Source organism: Acromyrmex echinatior, chromosome 9 (genome assembly GCF_024713525.1).
Source record: "Acromyrmex echinatior isolate Ae372 chromosome 9, ASM2471352v2, whole genome shotgun sequence".
Classification (NCBI taxonomy): Eukaryota; Metazoa; Arthropoda; class Insecta; order Hymenoptera; family Formicidae; genus Acromyrmex; species Acromyrmex echinatior.
The window spans coordinates 9,639,054-9,654,151 of record NC_141860.1 but is presented as its reverse complement, the minus strand read 5'-3'; positions in this window follow the sequence as shown (position 1 = coordinate 9,654,151).

Here is a 15,098-nt window from a genome sequence, read left to right as displayed (position 1 = left end):
CGAGAATGAGGGAGAATATCGAACGGGTCCGGTATCAGGTTCTACTCTGAATCCAGTTTACTTTTTCGTGAAACCGGAGCGAGCTGACGTGCAACGACGACGATACCTGTCGCGCTGTACTTTGTTGTTAAGAATATCACCGCCCGGATCAGATAATTATCGGTTGAAAATAATGGCGGGAGCAGAGATAGATTCGGCGGAACAATTACGTCAGAGTATATAGAACGACGTTCCTGCCGGCAATAAACGAGCCTCATTATACAGCAACCGCGCTAACGATATACGTTCGTAGTCATTTCTTTTTATTTGGTCACGTTTACTCTCTCGGAATTGCTGTTAAATGTTCTTAGTACTTACTTCTCCTTTTAAATCGAGTAATAAGTTGACGAACCAACTAATGCGATGTTGCACGCGACTGCTTTCTAGGCGTTTTTAAAATACGGAAACGCAGAAATATCAATCCATTGAAGAATAAATGAAATATTAAAAGTTTCAAACTTACAGTCGGTCTTATTTTTTGACAGTCTTATATTAAGGTTAAAAGATTACGATTATTACATAATACTCTAAGCGCATAATATTATTTAATATTAAGTAATATTTTAAGCATATTCTATCTTAGAATATTAAATGTAAAATTTTAAGAATATTGTACTAAAATTATATAATATTAAATAATATTCTCGAAATATTAATGGAAAGTTATTAATCAGATCATACAATATTATCAGGAGTGGGCACCTCTATAAAATATTATAACTTCTATAGAATATTTCTATAATATTAAAAAATATTATAAGGTATTCTCAAAATATTATAACTTATTTTAATTTTTTTAATAATATAACATTCACAGGAATATTTTGCACTTATTAAGGTGTGTATTGTTTAATATTCCTGTTTTCAAATAATTTTTATATTTCTATCGTCATGTAATATTGATATATGTAATCTTGAAGATAAAAAAGGCAACTAATATTATGTTAGTGTTGTAATAAATACATAATTTATTATAGAGCTATATTTGTCATTTCTTAGCAAATAAAAATTTCTTATTTATATATATATATATATATATTTCGCTGAAGGATGAACTAAGAATATCACAAGTTAAACTAAAAGAATGTAACATCAAGTTCCAATTATCTTTGTACACGTAATGAAAGATTAAAGATTTTTTTGTCAGCGCAAACACGTCGTACCGAGTCTGGACTCGGTGAAAACAACCTCACCCTCCCTTGCTACAAATGCAGGCATAATGGAATTATATGGATCCATGGAGCGGATTTAAATTTTCAAGCGCAGCGTTACGCACGCGCGGGCGCGGACGGATCCTGGTGTTCGGATCAGTTTTATAATCCGTGCTATTAAAGTCGCCGTAGCATTTGCATTCTCCTGTTCGCGTGCCTCTGCTTCCGGCAATTTTTGGCCGGAACGGGGCGAGCAGAGGCGTGACGGGTGGAACATGAAATTCATGAGAGTACAACGGGCGCGTGCTCCCCATCCAAGCTTCGCCAATTATTCGTCGCGAGGAAAGGTATACGGGATGTTTCGGCTCCATTCCCCATTAGATATTTTCTTCCTTCTTTTTCCAGGAATACGAATACCACGGAAATACCAATATAGGATTGAAATGAGGCGAGACCGCGCGACGTGACGGATCAAGAATGACTCCGGTTACCATCTCTGCTTATTGCTCACGTTTTTTCCGATGCAACGTCTCTGCTTATTGCTTATGGCTTTTCCGATGCAACGCTACGGTAGACGTCGCAAACTTTGTTTTAATTTGTTCTCGTTTTTGACTCTAACAATGGTATCGCCACTTCAATAATCAGAGCGATTAATCAATATGTCATAAGTTATACGAGCGTGTGTTTGATAAAAAATTAACCATTTGTTTTTATAAAAACACACGCACGCACATACACACAAGATATTCCAAAATTATCGAATTTTTTCTAATCGTATGCTTTTTTTTATATATTTATTACTTATTTAGACATCGCGACTTTTCTTGGCAAAAATTTCGTGAGAAATCATCGTTTATTTATAGACAATTAACTTGTATATACTAATATAATTTGGATAATTAAGTTTTAAATTAGGTTGTTGTAGAGAGCCAGTGGAAATAGATTGATCTAAAACTTTTATAATTGAATTACATTTCCAAAATGTAATCTCTCTAAGACTTAGTTACGCTCTACTGAATTTATATAAAAATATTTAATGCAGAAAAATTTTGGTATTTTTTACACACAATAATAATTTATAAGAATACAAGACAGCCATTTTTACTCTTCTTAATTTCTTGTGCTATTATATATTAAATTCATATTTTAATTCTTTCATATCTTACTGCCTTCTCTCGTGCTATGTATCAAATTCATATCTTAATTCCTTTATATCTTAATTCCTCTTTTACTGCTATCAAAATAAATTTATGCAAGTAGCTCAATTCAAGATAAATTCTCAACTAAATTAAATTTAAAATAAATTCAACTAATTGTAGCAAATATCATTCTCAATCAAAATATACTTATTAAGATATCTCGAACACACATACACACAGATATTTACACTAATAATATTTAAATAATATTTAAATTACGAAAAATGATGTTTTCGCTGAAATTTTCATTAACACAGGAATTGTCGAACGGAGTTATAATTTACATCCCAATGGCTCAATATTGAGGACACATTTCCGCCATTCCGTTCATATTTATTGAAATTATCAATAACTTTCCACTTAATTAAACAAATTGAATTATTATCTGAACATATTATACAAATGCCTTCTCGATGTTGGCGGAAAGAAGATATTTTGTCATACATAGTGATAAAATAATAATATTATAAATAGGATGTCATAAAAGATCGAATATAATTATAATTTTTACTCTATTATAAATTTTTTCATCTTTTGGCTTTTATTTTGTAATTCTTAACGACATTGTCGATAACGTTAAGTTATAATTTGACCTTTTTTAACATCCCATTTACATATTATTACTATATATGACAAAATATGTCCTTTCCGCCAACACCGAGAAAGCGTATAACATGTTCAGATAATAATTCGATTTGTTTAATTAAATGGAAAGTTATTGATAATTATCATTGTGCAGCTTTTTTACCATAAAATCTGCGCAACGACATATAATGACATCGACACTGTTCAGAGTACATAATAGAAACCTTAATGTCACAAAATTATCTCTATTCCGCACTGATATTAAGATAAAGCAACAAAATAATGCAAATGTTCACACATTGAATAAAGTCGTAACTGCACGATAATTACAGTTTCTGATAATTAGTGAAACAAACAACGAGAATAGCTTTCTAAAAAATCGATGAAATAAAAAGAACGACTGGATTTTCGTTTAAGCTTAAAAAAGTCGCGCACGAGAATCGCTTGCAAATTATTCGATAGAGCGATTTAACTAGGGGAAGGGGTGGCGAATCGAAGGGATCAGCGAATCAACGATTTACGACGATGCTCCCGGAAGTTAGCGAGTACCATTCGGACGCGACGCGACGCGACGCGCTGTGCCGCGACGCCGGTTCATCCTATTGCTCTCACATTAGTGACGATATCGCGCTTGAGTCTGACGCTCTCTCCCGGCAGTGGCAGTCACGCGTTGCACTGCAACCGACACGCACTAATTATGCAAATGAGTTTAGAACGGCGCGCGGCGGGGCCGTTGTTAATGAGCGACTGGCACGTGCATTCGGATTACATCGAGCGCAGAAACGCTTCTCGGCTGAGCGTGTATCTCATCCACGATCGCACCCTCCGCATCAATGATCGCGTATCGTCCTTGTCTCTGCCCACCCCCCGCCATCCTGTCGACCACATCGGTCGCGTCTCGTCGTGGCAGCGCGTCTCCATTGCATTTTTCCTGCCGATTGCATATTGCGCCGTGAGCGCAATATCGGTGTATATTGACAGAAAGAGCGGATAGAAACCCTTCCGGTTCCTTCGAATGAGAGTGGCCACGGAGTTTCCGGAACTTCGCGCACTGCACTGACGCTGATTCGTTGGACGGGGGTGAACAGCAGTTAGAATAATGCGCGCAAATAAGTAATACTTGCAAGTGAGATTAAATAAGATGGACATCTTATTTAATCCCACACGAGATGTCAATTTTTAGTGTTTAACTTTTAAGTCTATAAGCGATAGGATAGTAGGTATATATATGTTTAAATCACCTTACGCTACCTGTAAAATACAGGAATCAAAAGCACATTGCAGATGTGTATCTAGAACAAAGAGAGAAAAAAAAAGAAAGAAGAGAGCAAAAAGGGGGAGGAAAGGAATAGAGAAAAACATGTAAGAATGGGAGAATACGAATGGCATACGGTAACGGTAGAAAATTCATTCGTCGGATCCGCAGCCATTGTCAGAAACTCGGCTGTGTCGCGGTTATTTCGCAATGTTCGCGCGCGAGCTTCGGTTAAACGAGAACCTTTTATACATTCCATGTACGCCGTTTCCGTTGCACTTTTTCTCTCCCGCCCATATTTTAATTAATGGTAGCTTCCTGCGCGAATGCAACGCGCGGGAAACGAAATCACAACGACGCGACTGCAGTCGTTTTATCGCTGTCTCTTCCTCTTTTCTTCCCTCTTCCCTTTATCTACCCTCCTTTTCTTCTTGCACGCGCGTGCACTGCGTGCACATTCGAATAGAGGTACGCGTAAATTTCCGCGTCGAAGTTGCTTTCTATGCCATCAGTCTCTTCTTCATCCTTTATGCTCGATGTTGAGACAGCATTATATTTTGAATTTTACGTAGTAATTTTAATATTTTACTTCCTTCCTTTTTCCATCTCTGTGTATTTTCAGAAAATGATTACGTTCTATTTATAAAATATGGGAAGATATATAGAAAATATAAAAAGACCTCATTACGTCATTAATTGGTCAAATAGGTATTATATAAAATGTTTTTTATCTCACTACTGGTGACTTATAATATGAAATGTGTAATTCTGTGATCTCTATTAGATCTCTCTTTGAAAGTTGATAGTAATAACTTTCGATTCATAAATAACTGAAAATGAGCTTTTCAAGAATTAAGCTTTAGAGCGACGCAGACAGAAAATTTTACTGCAGAAATGAAAAGCTATTTTAATAGGATTTTAATTAAAGACGTAAAAATATTTTATGATGAAAATTGAAAAAAAAAATTGAAATCTAGAAAAAGATTCTTGTTATCAAAATTTTATCAAGAAGAGTAAATCTTAAATTAGTTAAATAATTTATAATTATTTTTATGGTATAGCGTCATCTATAATATTCCTGCTTTTAAATGAGTACCGACCATTACGGAATAAATTACTTTTTTTTCTATTTTTCTTTCTTCATATTTGTTCATTCAAAATGTTTTTCCGACTCTTTTAGCGATTAAAGAATGAAATGAGACATGATACAACGAAGTAAGCAATTTGAAAAACAATATGTTGAAATGAATTACGTGTGCATAAACACTTTTTTACATATATACTTGGTTTTTTATATTTTTCACTTCCGTAATATTTTTTGTGTTATTGCGTATTCACTAAATAAATAAATTACTAAAGACAGATGCATATAAATAAATATATATATAAATATAAATATATAATATATACGAACATCTATAATATAAAAGCAGAGAAGTATGTAATCAAGAAAAGAAACATTGGTAAACAATGTAAAAATAATAATATAATAATATTCAATAATATAAAAGAACACTGTAATAAATTTTTTATGTGTTTTAAGAGATGGAAATTAAATTTGTTAAAGAAATTGTTGTTTTTGTAATGTTTTTCTGTAATGTTTTATATAATCAAATTTAAATATAGATATTCTATGTATATAATATTAATGATAAGTATAATATATACCTCGTGGATCTTTTTTGATTGAATCTTTGTTACCTATGCTTTATATATTTCAAGAAAATTTCTCTCGAAAAAGTTTCTCTTAACCGTTGATGTATTGTTATGTGATCGTACTTAGGAATGAAACATATGTACACTGACTTTAACATACATACATATTTTATATGCATGTACCAAACATTACTTACACAATTTATTTGGTTTCTAAGCGAAGATAATAAATATAGGGCCTTAGAGAAAATATTTTACTTTGAATGAGCGACACAATATAACTCCATCAGAAAAGATACTCCATCAAAAAATTAGAGAAATGCGTTTAAAGGTTTCGTGTTTCACTAGTTTCGCTTAGAAAACGAACCGACCGTGACTAAACAGAACCATAAGACATGAAAAATGATGTCAAAATGATTATTAGAAGTCATTTTTCAATCATTTCCGATTCATTTAATTCATTTTGATATTATTGTGACTTGTTGTTCTACTTGAGTGCAAGTATATTGTAATATTTGTGTGCGTGTAATATATATGTATGCTGAAAGTCCGTGTATTTCCATTGTTGCACGTTCGGCTTAAAGAGTGTGGGATGGCCACAATAATACTTAGGCAAACACAAAGGAAGTCGCTATTAAAATTACTGCTTTTAAAATAAAAAAAATTAGAATATACATATAAATAAAAGAATTGAAATAAAAGACAGAATATAAAGAAATATATGAACATCGGAGGGTAACAATTTTTTTAAGCAAATTAAATTTTTCGCGCTTCAGAACATATAAAATACGTGAATTCCGGAAGGCTCGATGAAAAAGCCTGTATTGAACAATTTATCAAGAATTCTGGTTCCTGTTCCATCATTCTCGGATTTATACGGATTGCTGTCCTATCGCCACGTATCGGACACAGTCGAGGGTGGTGATCGGGCAAGTCGCGCTTACGCCCAGAATAAAGTTGAAGACGAAAATGAAATAGTTAAGTGAAACGGGAGCAGAGAAGACGAGGGGGGAGAGTCCGACGAAGGGAGCTTAGGTGAGGGAGAGGAAGAAGGAAAGAAGCCATCGTTCACCATCGATTTCTCGAGACAGGTTCGGGTGAGTGACGGGAGCACAGAGTAAACTCCGAGCTATAATTGAGTTCGATGTGACTTGGGAAGGTGGTTGTATGCCGCGATATATATATATATATATACGTGCGCGTATATATACCATAACGTATAGTACGTATACGATACATAGAACTGGAGATGATACAGCATCCCCGTGTATACATCACGCTACGCATGAAACCGTGCACGGAACGGTTGGTAAGGGGAGGGAAGTAAAGGGTGGATTTAACGATCGTAAATGCATAACGAAATTTAGTTTTTATCGATTCACCACCGACGCTGGTTGACGGACAGTTTAATTAATTACTTTTAATTAACGCAAAATCCAAACGAGTGTCTAGAATCACTCTGCCGCGCGTCGAGTGGAATATACTAGAGGATCAATAAATTCTATCATGCCGGTTACAAATATCGGAACAGTGGTTAACAGACAATTAGAGCGGCAATAACAAACGAAAAAAAAGGAATTAATTCAGTCGGTTTGACTAAATTAAGCCGATAGATCTGTGTAAAATTTGATTTTGTAAATATGATAATTGAACATATTATTTCGAGATAATTATCGAGTAGAATTTTGTTTTCAATTATATGCAATAATTTTGTTTCATATAAACATATAATTTTTTATTCGTACAATCGTTGCTTTGATGGAAAAGAAACACGAAAGAAACAAATTCTAACTTTTTACTTCAATCACTTTTCTATCAATGCGACGATGTATCTTTCGTATGTCTGCGCTCGTCTATGTTCATCAGGAAAAACTAAATTAAAAATTATCGATTTTAATGTCTTTATTCTATTGCAATTAGGAAAAGGAGCTGTATAAGTTGCATAATGAGAAATAAGTCGAGGTCAATTTCCTAAATGTGATTATTTTAAACGAAATAGTATATCATTTTTTTTTATACTCTTTAATAATAATAATTATATATATATATATATATATATATATATCGTTAGATAATTATAATTCACGATATTTTAAATGTTTTCTTTCTCCTTGAGTCTAAGATCGTAAATCTAAGATGGCTCAAAAATAAGCTTCGCAATTACTGTGCGCCGAGCTAATTTGAGTCCGGAAAGGACGAGCTCCCTCTTTGCTAGTAATTTCATCAGCCTGTACGGATCGCCACGGTGTCTGCTGAGCAAATACAGTCGCAAATACGACAGCTGGCGGGACCGGTATTTTGGATACTCCGTTTAAGCGGTGATCATCGAATACGAACCAACGTACGTTGACTTATACGATCCTAGTAAACGTTTGTTTTAGTATGCGCCAGCTTGGCCTATCTTTAACGTATATCAGGACTGGGAGAAAGGCGATGGACTAGGAAAATATCTCTGAGGATGTTCCCGACCGATCTCTTTATCGTACTCATACATATAACGATGTTGTCCGGACTTTGACATACGAGTATAATTAACCATGGAGTATTCCGTTTCGAGATTCGATTCTGTTCTCGTGATATTGAGCATTTGTTGCGATCCTCAAAGGGATGATATGTCGCTCAGACGCATATGCGACTAGTAAGTCTACCTTTGACTGCATTTGTTCTTCGCTCCCTTCTTCCACGTTTCCTCGCCATTTAGATCGTTCCATCTAATGTCGAAAATCCTCCTGCGTAGTCGGGACGATACGACGAGTGTAGAACGAGGCAACCGTACGAGAATGCGCCATCTAAGTCGCACTTGTGTACAGAACTCGACAATAATGGCGTCCAAATACGTGTGCGACCACTTGTGCTCTACGGCCATTATTGTCGAGATTTCAGCCCTCCTCGTATGAGTTTCCAGCTTCGTATTTGCCGGTTTAGTTAGACGCGGCGAAATGTACGCTCGCGCAAAACGATTTCCCATTCGCAATGAACAGCATAAAGCTCAAATGCGGAGTGCCATTCGTGGAAAATGTGACAATACAATGAAGAGTACATTTATTATAAAAATTAGTATCTAATATAATATTTACAATCCATATTTATACAATTATATACTAGAAAGATTATTATATATTCATCTTTCTATTCTTCAACAAGATAATTTTTGCCATCTTCAGATTTATTTTTCTAAGATTTTTAGAAAAGGCTAAATCGCTGTCATTTTAATTTATTTCAAGAATAAAATGTATCTAGCAAAACATTCATGAGACTAACACTCTCTCTCTCTCTCTCACTCTCTCTCACTTTCTGCGGGTTCCTTCCAAAAAAGTGGGCTTTTGCGCTTACATTGTTCTACTTTTCACATACAAATATACAGGAATAGTACAGGAATCGTCCGTAGGATACTAAAGTTAGCCCAACGCCGAGAGAACGTCATTTATTCGCCTGCGGTAGAATGTTTCCTCGTCTTCTCTCTCTCTCTCCTTTTACGAAATTCTAGAAACGCGACAAATACTGTTCCATAAAGAGGTAATACACGCAAAACAAGATCCATGTGCGGACGAGTGCTTCCGGTACGATGGTAGCTCCGACGTTCTCCAAATATACATATCGTGCGTACTTACATGCGCTTATACATATTTAGTTATATTTAAGAAGAACAATGAAAGAGAAACGAACGTTTCCCGCAGCGTCGGACGAAGTAATATTTATCTATGCCCTATGTTAGAATCGTAGAAATATTTGCTCTGTAAAATCATATTTCGCTTCATTAATCCATTCCTTTCGATCGACGTCAGGAAGGAGCAATACAACATATCCACTTGTTACATATCCATGACTTTTGCATTTGACTACTTTCTTTCTAATTAGAATTTTCTAATCTATCCTCTCTTACTATCTATAATAGATATAAATATAATAGATATCTATAAGATAGATATAAATATAGATAGATATACTATAAATAGATATAGATAGATATAGTAATATAGATTAGAAAATTACGATTAAATCTAAAATGATCTCTAATTTGCGCTATACTTCAGAATAGAATTATAAATATAAAATTATAAAATTTTATCTGAAATTTGATGCAAATCCTATCTTCTAATGTGGGCTTAACTCTAATTTGCATTGATATTTTTACTCACCGAATATATCTGCAAGACATCTGCAAGACACACTTTATCGTATGAATTTATTTTCTATAGAAAGAGATCAATCTTAATTATATAAAGAATATTAATAAGTCGCAATGTTGCTTATATAGGAAAGTACTCGGCACTGATACACTTTGGTTTGAATTTTAAGCAGAGCGAAAACTAATTGGATTCGCGTCATGAACTTCATAGTGTTGAAATAGTTAGTTGAAGAATGAGCTACTTCCATAAATATCCATTGCTAAGAGCGCAATAATGTCACGATTAAATGTCATTACAATTTAAAAAGCTATATGTTGCTTATATCTTACTCCTAATTGCTTCTAAACGTTTACTCGAAATATTTCTATTAATAACTAAGTCTTTATTCTCTAAGATGAAATTTTCTATTACATTAATTTCTTAGAAAAAATTAATAACTACATACTTTTTGTACATTTGCGAAATAAACGTTTATAAAAATCGGATATCGCTGTTGTCACGATGTTTTTATATTCTCGTAAGAAATCTTCAGTTTCTCTTATTTACGTTGATTAATTTCATCCTTATTAGTCCTTTAATTAACAAAGACAATTAAATTAACCTTTATACATATGTTTCGTTTCTTCCGATATATTTAGCTTGCATTTGCGAAACAAAATTCTACGGTTTACCATCGTGATTAATTAATACAACAAAAAAAAATGGTAGAGTAATTGGGTTCCGTCGCCGCGAGGGCCATATGCACAAAGAGATGGAATTTGCGCTTAGAATGGAATAAATACGTAAAAATCCGTCAAGGCCCGCAGGTACATTCGTTGTAATAGTACCCTCCGGTATCTTTGGCGAATGTGATACAGTAAACAAAGCACAGTTCGTAGATGGAAAGCGCGCGCTGAAATCTTTGACGTTGGAACCCACCGTAACCGGATCGTAAGTTTAACAATGTGCCACGGGTCCGTGGACCCGACGTAAATGAAATTTTTACTATCCCAGTCCGTCGTGCTCATCGCAACACATTCGACACTTTCAACCGGCCATATATCTCGTAATTCCGCAACCAAAGCGATGCTAGAATACCCACGTTGAATAATTGAGAGTTTGAAACTTGAACGACATCATTCACAGAGATTGTGTATACGCGCAAAGTAGCCTAGTCATTTCCTTTAAGTTTTTTAAACTAAAAAATTGCACAAGAATTGCAATCGCGTGTGACCTAGTTCGATCATTGAATATTTATTAACATTGAATATTTCCATCACACATTGTGTATTATTTAATATTTTTTAATCTATGATAATTGTATCTTTTTAATCTAAGTATTAGGTGTGGTAAAAATAATGGATTTCTTTTTACTACACCTAATATTTATGTAAATATCTCTCTCTAAATATCTATTATATTTAAATGTTATTGAAACTGAAAACTTTGTTTTAATAAATTTCTGTTACTCTTTCTGCGAAACTCAACAGCATTTTGCTTGTAATTATTTATAAATAAGAAGCTATTAATAATTTTCACTAAATAGAAATTAAATTTAAATTTATTAGGAAATGAATAAAGAATTTGGCTCTGCATAATTTATTCACTGAAAGAAAAGATTGGTTGCTGCAACAATTTAGTAAAATATGGCATAGCATTTTTATATGACTGCAGCAACTAGTTTTTGGTTGTAGCAGCAAATTTTTAGTTGTCGATAGGCTAACGCAACTAAAAATTCATGTTTTACTATCTAAATTGTTGCAGCAATCAATCTTTTTTTTCAATGTTCCAATAATCATGCTATAAATTCGCGTCTATCAAACTGTAGGAAATATTCATTACATATCTGTGCTAAATAGATATGTTTTAAGCGAACTGCCAATTAATACCTTAAAATTAAAACGATTCTGGTATTACAGATTTCACTTTACATGATAAAATCAAGAAGCGTTAACTTCCCCCTTCCTTCCTTTTAAAAGTCGCTTCTAGCGAGAGTAACGTTCATCCCCGGGAGTATTAAATAATTTCTCGCGTTGTTACGTTCTTGCCGAGGCAAGTCGAACCAGCCCTATCTAAACTAGTTAAATAGCATCGTCAAATAGCGTCAGTCAGTCACAGAAGCATGAAACTGTGACGCAGCTCGCTCGTGCTGCTTGGTTTGAGAATTCTCGCCCAAGTTGCGTTTTCAAATGCAATCTTCTACGTTTTAGATAATCAAAATACTTTAATTAGTATATATATGCAATTTAATTAGTTTATTGCTTACAAAATACGTCCACTTTTGTAATATTGCGAATAATGATTTTTAAATAATTAAGATAATATCTCTCTCTCTCTCTCTCACAAAACGTTTGAAGTTAGCTATCTTATCGTAGATAGAATCGTACTTCACTTCTTTATTCATGTTTTAGTCAATTCGATTTATATTTAATGAAAATACAAGTTTTCGATAGTTTTTTATTTTTGCAAGCTGAGTTTCAGAATAACAGAAATTTATATTTTATTAAAATGTAATTTCGAGTCAATGTACCCTTCATGCGGGATGCACGGGAACATAAAGAGATTTTGTCTTTTAAAAGATATTTATTATTTAACATGTGTACGTTGAATCTTTGTCAACAAATAAATAGGTTTCAGCTTGAAAATGGTTGTCGCTTGTCGCATACGGTCGCCTGTCCTCACTTCGTAATCACTGCTTGACGTTTTCCTATGGTTGACTACGTGAGAAATAAAAAACAAAAAAAGAAAAAAACAAAACCGGAAAACGCAAAAATGCCGGCATGCGCCTGGGGCGCGTAGTCCTATGAATGTTATTTGTTGCGACTCGTGCTGCGTCGTTTGTGCACCGCGAAAAATTGTGGACACGTACACACCGCTTTTATTCGCGAGTTTACGTAATTTCCGACCGGGTCAAGGAAAAATCACAAGCGATCGGGCCGCGCCGATGAAAAGCGTATGCGCGAAAGAACATTCGAGACGATAGTTGAAAATTACAACGTACCGATATTTAAACTGCGCATTTCGCTATCCCTTCTTGCGCGCGCGCGCTAAAAATAAAGGACGTAGGCATCACTATTCATAAACGAATCCGGGGATATAAAGGGATTGCAAAAAAGAAAAGTGAAAAATTCTACAGTAAAGAATTAATATTGTAGCCGAGGTTCGAATGCGCGCGTACTCTTTTTACTCTCATCCTTTTTTTAAGCTCCATATTGCTTCCATATATACCAAAATAGTTTTGCATTTCGGGCTATCTAGAGTAAAATTTAATAACGGCCACTACGGAAAATAGGAGGTGGCTGCGCGTCAGACTGTGTACATTGAAATTCCTATGTTGTTTGTGTATTGAGAATCATGTAAATATCAAGGCAAGGTCGCTGCTTTATCTCCGGCGCCGCGCCGGTCGGCAACGTAGCCGTTCGAAAGTAATTAATATTCGATTACTTTCATCCCGTGCAAATAATCACCTGTGCTAAAACTTTCGCATGGTTATTCCGCGCGCTTCGGCCCTCTGTGTTCTCTCTCTCTCTCTCTCTCTCTCTCTCTCTCTCTCTCTCTCTCTCTCTCCACTTCACGCGAGAAGTTCACGCGGGTGCGAGGCGTACCGCTCGAGTATCGATTCGTTCTGCTGGTAAACCATGCATACGTAACTACTGTTTGTGGTTATTACTGTTAAATTTTAGCTCCGTCATAATGTATGCGTGTAAGCAGACCACCAAGCGCGTGGCACATCCTCCTCCGTGGAACGTTCAAAGGTTTCACATTACGCAACGTAAACTGCGCCGGTGCACAGAATCAAACGCGAACCAGAATACGAACCAGGAAACTCATAGCTGAATTCGGTCGTACACGACGTCCGGTCCTTTCCTGCCCGCCGGTCTCTACCTGATGACAAAACAACCGATGTATGCAGTAATCCTCCGTGATTACGCGCCTCTATTGTATGTAGAGATGCTCGAAGCTGTTTGACATTTACGTTTAGTATGTGCATAATATCCACTGATTATTAGTACTCGACGTATGAGTAATTCTCTCTCCTGAGATCTAATTTTATATTCATAACAGTCAGGATATATTCCTCAATTTCCTCGTTTCAGATTCATGTAGAGATATGTGTATATAAGGACGACTTTGTTATAAAGTATCTAAAAATTTAGTTAGCTACAGATTTGATAATTTTGGACCATCAAAATAATTATGCATATAGGATACTCAAACTGATTGTTAGAATGTCAAAACTTTATGCTGCATTGTTTATCATGCTTGTGATTCCAACGTAATTATTTTGATAGTTTAACGATATTATTTTCAGACCTGTATCCAACTAAATTTTGAGATACTCTGGTAAAATTATATTCTTTCCATGTAGTAGCGCATATATAGTGATACAATCGGAAAGGTTGAACTTATTTATAAAGATAACGCTTTTTAATAATAAATTTATAACTATTAAAAATATGTGTTTACTCTTTTCTAAACTGAATGAGTTGTTAAAAATCATTCAAGTTTCAAAAATAAAATATAAAATAACATTATAAAATTTTACTTTCAAGAAATAATAATTTTGAAGAAGATAATTAATTCTTTAAATTTAAATGATTTTTCAACAAGTGATTCAAATAAAATAATTTGTCATTTTTAATTTTTGCCTCGTAGAAAGTAATATTATTGTATATATTTTATTTTCTTTTTCATACTCAGTTACCTTACTCGGTTATATCTCTAGCTGTACCGAGTCATTTTCTGCAGCGAATAAAACGAAAAGAGAAAGGAAAAATACATAATTACAAACCATGTCAATAAACAGTTTCTTTTATTGATATATTGTATTTGATTTAAATCGATTTCGAGCGAGAGTCTCACCGGAAACAGACGAATTCCTTATGGAAACACCTGCGGACCCGCTCGCAAAACGATAGAAACAACCATGGCGGCTTCTTCGGATGGACGACGGACTTTATGCGCTGTTACGTACCAGAGAAAACGATACCTGACAATTTTATAGAGAGACACATTCCGAGTGTGTATACGTATCCGCGTGCACTTTTACCGCAACGATGTCTTTCGTTCTCGTATCCGATCGAGCGTCTAGTTTCTGGAAGAC